Source organism: Bidens hawaiensis, unplaced genomic scaffold (assembly GCF_021521415.1).
Source record: "Bidens hawaiensis isolate Kalapana, Puna unplaced genomic scaffold, B.hawaiensis_p1.1 tig00085261_1, whole genome shotgun sequence".
NCBI classification, from domain to species: Eukaryota; Viridiplantae; Streptophyta; class Magnoliopsida; order Asterales; family Asteraceae; genus Bidens; species Bidens hawaiensis.
This window is the reverse complement of record NW_027504143.1, coordinates 10,388-19,323: the sequence shown is the minus strand read 5'-3', so window position 1 is coordinate 19,323 and position 8,936 is coordinate 10,388. Positions and strand designations below refer to the sequence as shown.

At 37.2% G+C, this 8,936-nt stretch overlaps 1 pseudogene; it reads right to left on the bottom strand.

Annotated features, from left to right (window-relative positions):
- Positions 1-3,625: 3,625 nt before the first annotated feature.
- LOC143607692 (large ribosomal subunit protein uL15x pseudogene) lies at positions 3,626-4,259 on the bottom strand (annotated as a pseudogene).
- Between the last annotated feature and the right edge of the window lie 4,677 nt (positions 4,260-8,936).

Here is an 8,936-nt window from a genome sequence, read left to right as displayed (position 1 = left end):
TAAAAATTAAACATCTGGTTAGAGCAATAACGGATCAACTCTTACCTGGATCTCAAATCTCAATTTAGAAATCGTAGAATACATTGTTTTTATTTATAGAATAAAGATTTATGTTTAACATTATCATTTCTTGTTATGAAATAGATATTATTAATTTTTTCAATTAAATATTGAATATCATAATGACGAAGAAAAAGAAAATTATATGTACGGTTGATGGTGTACTTAGAAACACTAACGTGGTCCCCAATGCAACTGGATTCCACCTCATACGAAGATCCACTTTGTTATTATATCACTCCACTACACTACGCAAAAATATAAAAATCATTTATATTCTAGAATATTCTATCACTGTTATAACATAAATATTTAATTTTTTATTTTCTTTACCACCCCAAAAGTTTGAGTGAGTCTGTTTCGGTATCAAATCGGTATCAAATTTTTGAGTTTCGGTACAGGTTCGGGACCAGTACCGGCATGGTACGGGACCGCATTTCTCGAATTTTTACCTTTAATCCCGGTACCGTCTTTGGTCCCGTACCGGTAACGGTATCGAACCGAATAATTCGATACCGGTACCAAGAATTTGCGATTTCCGGGACCGGGACCACTCGGTACCGGTATAGTCCCAATCTCATCCCAATGTCTGACTCACCAATGAACAACATCAAAAAGGAATGGAAAACCTCATTTAGTTAGTTCTCAAACTTGAGTTCCTAAAATCTCAATCCTTAACCATTGTCCATTAGCCCGATGTTAGTGGACTAAAATGCCAACTCCAATGTAAAATATTAAATTAAAACCGTTATTTAATATAAAAGAGCTAGGAGTGTTGTATCAAATATAGATAAAGTAAGAATTTCAGAAAAGATTATATTTGTGTAAAAAGAAAGCGTTAAAAGAATTTAAAGATAGATAAAGGGTGTGAAATATTTAAGGGGTGTTTAAACTGTGTCAAAACTTCCTTAAAATCCAGTGGCGAAGCTTGGACAAGTTTGTCGGGGGGCCGTGCTCAAATTTTCGGCCAAAAACGGGTAATGTATTGTGAAAATCATAAACTCGGGGGGGGGGGGGGGGGGGGCTCAAATTTTCGGCCAAAAACGGGTAAATTTACACTACGTATACAAATTTTCGGCCGAATATCGGAAAATATACACTACTAAGCAGAAAAACGGGGGGGGGGGGGGGGGACCCCTGGCCCTTGAGAAGCTGCGCCCCTGTTAAAATCCCTAGTCTTGTATATAGAAATTTAGATTAAAGAGATTACATAGCATCACGAACAACGCATCACGAACAACAAACATATAAGGGTGGCTTCATTTACACTAGACATGTTGAATGTAATTTGTAAAACGCTTTTGCGGGTTGTCCTTCTAAGATTTCAAAACCCTATACGACTAGTAGAAACGAGCTTTTAAAATAGAAACTAATTATACCAAAAATATTCATTAATAGAAGAATAGTGGTTATAAAAATAAAAACAAATTATCGTAGCAAAATACAATTTTATCCTTATATCTCAGGCCGAATATCGGAAAATATACACTACTAAGCGGAATAACGGGGGGGGGGGGGGGGGACCCCTGGCCCTTGAGAAGCTGCGCCCCTGTTAAAATCCCTAGTCTTGTATATAGAAATTTAGATTAAAGAGATTACATAGCATCACGAACAACGCATCACGAACAACAAACATATAAGGGTGGCTTCATTTACACTAGACATGTTGAATGTAATTTGTAAAACGCTTTTGCGGGTTGTCCTTCTAAGATTTCAAAACCCTATACGACTAGTAGAAACGAGCTTTTAAAATAGAAACTAATTATACCAAAAATATTCATTAATAGAAGAATAGTGGTTATAAAAATAAAAACAAATTATCGTAGCAAAATACAATTTTATCCTTATATCTTAGGCATGTGATGTAAGTGCCCTGTCATCGAATTATGCTCACATTATACTGAACTGGTAAGACATGTCTATTGTTTTATATTTTCATTAATGAGGGAAAAAGGTTTCCCTCAAAAAGTTTGGAACCTATGTAGTCTTCCCCTTAGCACACCTTATTCTGTTTTCTTGTAGTTGTTATTAGAAGCAATATGAAGTGCTATTTATCCTTAGAATCTCGTGTTCCATTATAAACGACCACGAATGTTGTGAGTATTGAGTCAGCTGACTTAGATGGACTACTAAATATTGTATGTAAGCTTGGGAAGATAAGTTAATGGCAAGTCGTATCAGAGCAAGCGATTATATGATAATAACTGACGCTAAAAAGATAGTCGTATCAGAGCAAGTGATTATAAGATAGTAACTGACGCTAAAAAGATAGTCGTATCAAAGCAAGCGATTATATGATAATAACTGACGCTAAAAAGATTGTGAGTTAGTATATTGTGGTTTTGTAGACTAGGTCACAAGAGGATCATGGCCAACGAGCGAGCTTAGAGATTCATGCCAAGAGCTTTTAACACAATCTTAGAACAGTCGTCATAAGAAACTTAAACTTAAACACAACGAGATTCACGTCATTCGGACATGTTCTCTTAGGCACCGACTCATTCTTGACTCTTTAAACTATTGAACGACAAATAGATGTATGTGGACGGCCCATTCACTCATTTTTTCTGTTAACTATAATAGGCAAAATATAAAGATATTGTAAATAGAAAATTAGAAATGCATTGTTGGTTTGTCCTCTTACCATCTATATGAGGAATGCCCTTTAAATGAATGTGAAAAAGCCCCTTGAGCTAATGTGAGAAAGAGAGTTGGGTGGGAAGATGTGGAAAGAGAGAAAGTTTAGAATTCACTTTCACGACCGAGATATAGTGCAAAGAACGTGCGATGTAGGAGAGAGACAGGTGTCAGAGGTTGTGAAGCATCACACATATAGTAAAGAGTTGCATAGCAAATGATCTTATAGACTAGCCGTTTTGATAAATTAACATCGCGTGATGAAACTAACGAGAGCATTACTCATGTCAAACTAATAACAACGTTATAGATGACCTCACACTAACATAACATTTTGTTGATACCGCTTACACACATCGAATTTTTTCACCTAGGTCTCAAAATCTGATTGACTGCCCATAGATGAAAAAGTCGCCTTTACATCTCCTATTAGGGATTAGGGGTTGTGCAAAAAACCGAAAAATACAAATCAAAACAAAAACCGACAGTTTGGTTCTACGTTTTTGTAAAAACCAAACTCACGGTTCGGTGTAGTTTTGCATGTAATAAAAACATAATCGAACCAAATTCCTAAATTTTTGTTTTTTTATACTTTATATTAAGTAATTTATATAAATTTAATAAACAGTATAACTCAAATATTTTTGGCCAAATTTATAATGTTCTTTTATTTTACCATTAACAAAATTATTTATACCTAAATTCATTATTCTTTGCAAACTTTTTTTCAGTCTAAAATTTCACAGATCAAATGGCAGAAATCGAAAAACCGAAACCAAAACGAAAATAAAAAACCGAAAGCGAATGGTTTTTAAAACTCCAAAAACTGAAGTTTTGATGTTCGGTTTGATATTAGCCGAAAACCGCACTAAACACACTCCTATCTCCTATGAAGAACAACGATCAAAACATGAAAACAACTCAAAACTCAATAACAAAAAGATAACCATTTCAAAACTGGTCAATATTGTTCAAAAGCAAAAGTCACAAACAAAAGCAATATAGATGTTCACAAAACCATGACATCCTAAAACTGAAATGAAGTATAAACTAAAAAAAGTAAAAAAGTAAAAAAAAAACAAAACCCTAGGCAGTAAGCACAACAGCACCACCAGCCTCCTTAATCTTCTTCTCAGCCGTCTTCGAAATAAGCTTCGTCTTAACCACAATCGGCTGCGTCAAATTAACCGCACCCTTACCAAGCACCTTAAAGTACCCAAGCTGCGTGACGTCAACAACCGGCACGTTCTCACCAGACGCCTTGTCTTTGGCCTCTTGAGGGACCATTGACCAGAGCTTATCAACGTTGACTATAGGGCAATAGAATTTGTTTCTGAGCTTGTGAAAGTACCTCATACCGACTTTACCGAAGTAACCTGGATGGTACTTGTCGAAGAGGATACGGTGGTGGTGCATTCCTCCGGCGTTACCACGGCCTCCGGGATGCTTCCTGTGCTTTCCGATACGGCCGTGTCCGGCGCTGACGTGGCCTCGCTTCTTGCGGTTCTTCCTCAGTCTGGTAGTCATTTTAACCTGAAAAATCCAGATGTGTTTTGAATAAATTGTTTAATGCGTGAATGTGTAATGTACGGTGACGAATTAATTAGCTTACCTGAAGGAAACACCGGTGATGGACGGCGGGACGAACTTAGTTAGGATGGAGTAACTCGGCTAGGGGAGAATGTAAACCCTAACTCAGTTTATAGCGTAAAATAGACGTGTATCGGAGCCCATGGACGTATCTTTTTGGGCTAGAGGCCGAAATTTTATAATGGGCCAGCCTTGCAAAACCTTTTTTTTTTAATTTTAAGAAACAGAATGGCTTGGTGACATAAGAGGTGTAAAAAAAAACGGTTTCACCTAAACCGGTTTTCAAACCGACACAAACCGTCAGTTTCAAGACCAGTCCCCCTTAAATTCTATCAAATTGGTTTTAAAACCGAACTGGTTTGAGGAAAACCGGTTTATAAACCGGACCGAACCGACGTGACCAGGTCAACCTATCTTGCTTCTAAACCGGTTTATAAACTGAACCGGCTTGAGTCAAACCGCTTTTGACCAGCAGTTGACAAAACCGGTTCGGTGTGGGTTAAAAAACGGTTTTGTACACCTCTACTTGGTGTGGGTACGTGGATTTTAACAATTTATTTTAACGTGTAAAATTATCCGGTCTCATACATATGTTGGAAGTAATTTACTTGGTGTGGGTATGTGGATTTTAACAATTTATTTTAACATGTAAAATTATCCGGTCTCATACATATGTTGGAAGTAATTTCGGACTCAAGTCACAAGTCGGTAAACTTGAGGGGCCAATAATGACAAGTCGGTCATAGTTGGTTATGTTTCATAATTATAGTATGTTTCCTAATTGTATTGTAATTATAATAGGTAATGTCTTTAATAGCAAGTTATGTTAGTCCTACATAAACATGTCATGGTTAGACATTATAGATTGGGGTGGTGTAAGATGTAACCGAGTTAGGGTTCATCAAGAGTCAAACCGAGTTAGGGTTTGAGAGTTGTAATCAGTTTTTGTGTTAGATTTTCTGATTAATAAAAACGAGAGTTATTTGTTTAGTTGGTGTTTGATTATCGATCCGGGACTTGAATTGGTATCAGAACCAAGTTCAAGAAATCAATAATCGATAGGCGATCGAGACAAGGGTCAGCGAGTGGCTGAGATTTGGTAATCGGAATAAAGACGTAAACAGCGAGTAGGCTCTTACGGTGCCGAGTTGGAACTAAATCTGTGATCAGAAGTTGCTGATTATTGAAGAGCACGTTCGGATCGATCAAAATCGTGATTAATAACTAATAAGGAGGGTTCGATTGAGTCGGTGATCAAGAACACGTTTCCGTCATTATTCACAGTTTCTCTTCTTCGTTCCAAAGTTGTGGTTCGGGTTTTTTGTTCACGTGGTTCTTGGGTTTTGTGATTAATCGAAGGGGTCATTCTTTGCATGTATTTTGGCTACATCGAAATTTGTAGTATAAAAGAGGACAAAGCAAGTTTGATCGGTAGTTAGGTTAAAAAGTCAACAGGGTAGTTTGATTTTGATTTTGGTGACGAGCACTTCAAAGGAAAAAAAGGCAAGTTGTTTGTTATTTTTCTTTTGGTTTAACAAGTTTGTTTAATCACCATTGGCTAGTTTTATTTGGGTTGGACAAGCGGGTTCAATTCAAGGTTTGTTTTTTTACTGGTTAAATGAGTTATGTTTTGACCAAGGTGTTGATTTAAACGATGTGCTCGTATTTTGGTTCGGGAACAAAAGAAGATCAAAGAAAATTGTTGTTCGCTCGATTAGATGACCGGGATTGCAGCCAAAGGAGTGGTTATGCGAGTTCATATGACCGAGTGAATGGTCGGGGACAAGGTCACAGAGTTAGTCGAGTTCGGGAGAGCCGAAAGAACACAGTCATGGATCAAGAGGAGTTCCGTGAAGTCAAAACCGAGATGAAAAAGGCCAAGATGGTTGCGAAAACCGAGAAGGTCAAGTTTATGGGTCAAATCAAACAGGGCAAAAGAGACATGCTCGAAGTTGAAGATTCACCTATTTCGAGTCAAAAATTAGGGGGTGATTGTTGGAAGTAATTTCGGACTCAAGTCACAAGTCGGTAAACTTGAGGGGCCAATAATGACAAGTCGGTCATAGTTGGTTATGTTTCATAATTATAGTATGTTTCCTAATTGTATTGTAATTATAATAGGTAATGTCTTTGATAGCAAGTTAGGTTAGTCCTATATAAACATGTCATGGTTAGACATTATAGATTGTGGTGGTGTGAGATGCAACCGAGTTAGGGTTCATTTGGATTGTTGGACTTAATTTCCGTCCTCGAGTCAATGAGGCGGGTTGGGCCGACTCATCGAGCCTATGATGAGTTTGTGTCTTGTTTATCAAGTTGAGCACGTGATTTGATTTACATGGAATAAATTACTTGGTGAACAAGTCGAGCAAATGACTTGGACAACAAGGAATTTATTTATTAATTATTATTTAAATATGTTTTTACTAATTAGTATTTGAGTATGATAAGGAGTTTGTATTCTAGTCTAATTAGGTTTTCATGTTTAAACTAGTATATATACCCGAGCTTGTGGGTTATATCATTAAGTGAGAAGAGTTTATGTATTGTAATTTCGAGCTAATGAGAGTTATAAGATCGAGCTTATGATCTAAAACTTCGTTATTGTGTTTATCGATCCTGGTCACCAAACTTCAATTGGTATCAGAGCGCTGTCATGCTCTTAGAGTTTATCGATCAAAGACGTGATCGATAACGAGGAGGATCTATTCCTGTTTTGTTGTTTCATCCGAAGACCATCTGACGGGTTATTTTCTTCAATTGATTAATTGTTTCGTTGAACAATTATTTCTTTTGCCGTTTGAAGACCTGACACAATTCTTTTGCCGTTTGAACATTTAATTGAGTTTTGTTCAACGCAAGTTATTTTCGTTTCAACAAATTAATTGGTGGAGATTGCATCTTTTTCAACCTTGTTGGAAAAATTGTTTACAACAACTAAGTGGAGTTTTCTTTGTTCCTGTAACATCCCGAAATTTCAAGATAATATTAATTATATTACTTAATAATAGAGGGAAAGTTTACTCGGGTTATCAGGAAACAAATAAAAGAATAGGAGTTGGTATGGGTCGGGCTAGTGTCGGGTAATGGACGTTGGTTATGGATTCGGATTCATAGAGATGGGTTAAATAAGAATGGGCCTTAGGTCCATGGGATTTCAGGGATATAAATATCCCATAAACCCCAAAATATCTTTCATATTTCACCAAACTCCCTAACACACACATACCCACTAACTTCGCCGGAACCGGCTGAGCCAAGGGAAGAATCGGGCAGGTCCGAGAGAGAGCGATTAGATGTGTTAACAAGTTAAACGAGATCCAAACAAGCTCAAAAAGGTATGATTCTTGATCTTTGAGGTTTAAAGATCCAAGCTTTTTAGTGTATAAGCGACAAAAAATGGTCGGGAAGCGTAGTGGGTGATATTGAACCATAGCAAGGGTGTTAAAATCGCTCAAAATGCTGAAAGAAACCGAACAGCGGCCGTCTGGGCAACTTCGCCTTCATCTGGGCAACTTCGCCTTCAACGCGATGAACTTCGCTGTGAAGCCAAGTTCGCCTGATGACAACTTCGCCTGAAGCCAAGTTCGCCTAAGGTTAACTTCGCCTAGAGCTAAGTTCGCCCGAGGGTTAACTTCGCCTAAAACTAAGTTTGATTAGAAAATAAATTAAAAAGCGATAAGTTAAGTAAGCTACTACTAGGCCACCAGATTAGATCAGGCGAGTATTGATACGTGTAACTTGTACAGTCAGCCGAGCTCAGATAGAGAAGGGATTTACAGCTATCAGAAAAAGAAGCAGAATTCAGGTGAGTTTCTAGCCCCATTTATGTGTTACGTTTTCGGGGCTGTGTGCATACTCAATATGTTTGTTAATACACTTATCCTAAGAGATAAGTGTATGCCTTATATGGATAATGTGAAATATATGAATGATTGCTTGATGGTACGTGAACGATCTTCGGATATTGCACGTACTGTCAGGTTGCAGCGCTAAGAATAAGGTAAGTATGTTATGTATGTTTATGTGTATGAACATGATAGAGATAATAGAAGAAAGAAATGATAACGTATGGTTGTATGGTTACGAAGAGGGTACCGAGCCCTAGTAATACTCGAGGAATGTAGGGCGTAATGCTCTTTATAACGTAAGATATGAAAGTAAGATAATACTAAAGAAAGTAAGAAAGTATGAACGAAAGGACATAATTTTATGTGTATGCCGTGTATGGTATATGTGATCGATACGATTGATTGCTTGACGGTATGTGAACGATCTTCGGATATTGCACGTATCGTCAAGGGAAGTGACTAGCTCCTTACATGGATATTAAATAATAAAGTATAGTGTTCCTTTTATGGAAGGTATAGTGTTCCTTTTATGGAAGGTATAGTGTTCCTTTTATGGATAGTAAAGTGTTCCTTCTATGGATAGTATAGTGTTCCTCCTATGGAAATTATATATGGTAGGGTAATGGTAATGGTTCTTTTAATAAATATTACGTGACGATCCTCCTATGGATATTTATACAAGGTTAAGGTAGTAATATGTGTCTTCGGATACGGGAAGTAATATATGGGAATAAATTGTATGATACCTGATTAACTTGAACTCACTCAGCGTAGCTGACTTTTAGTATGCACGCAGGT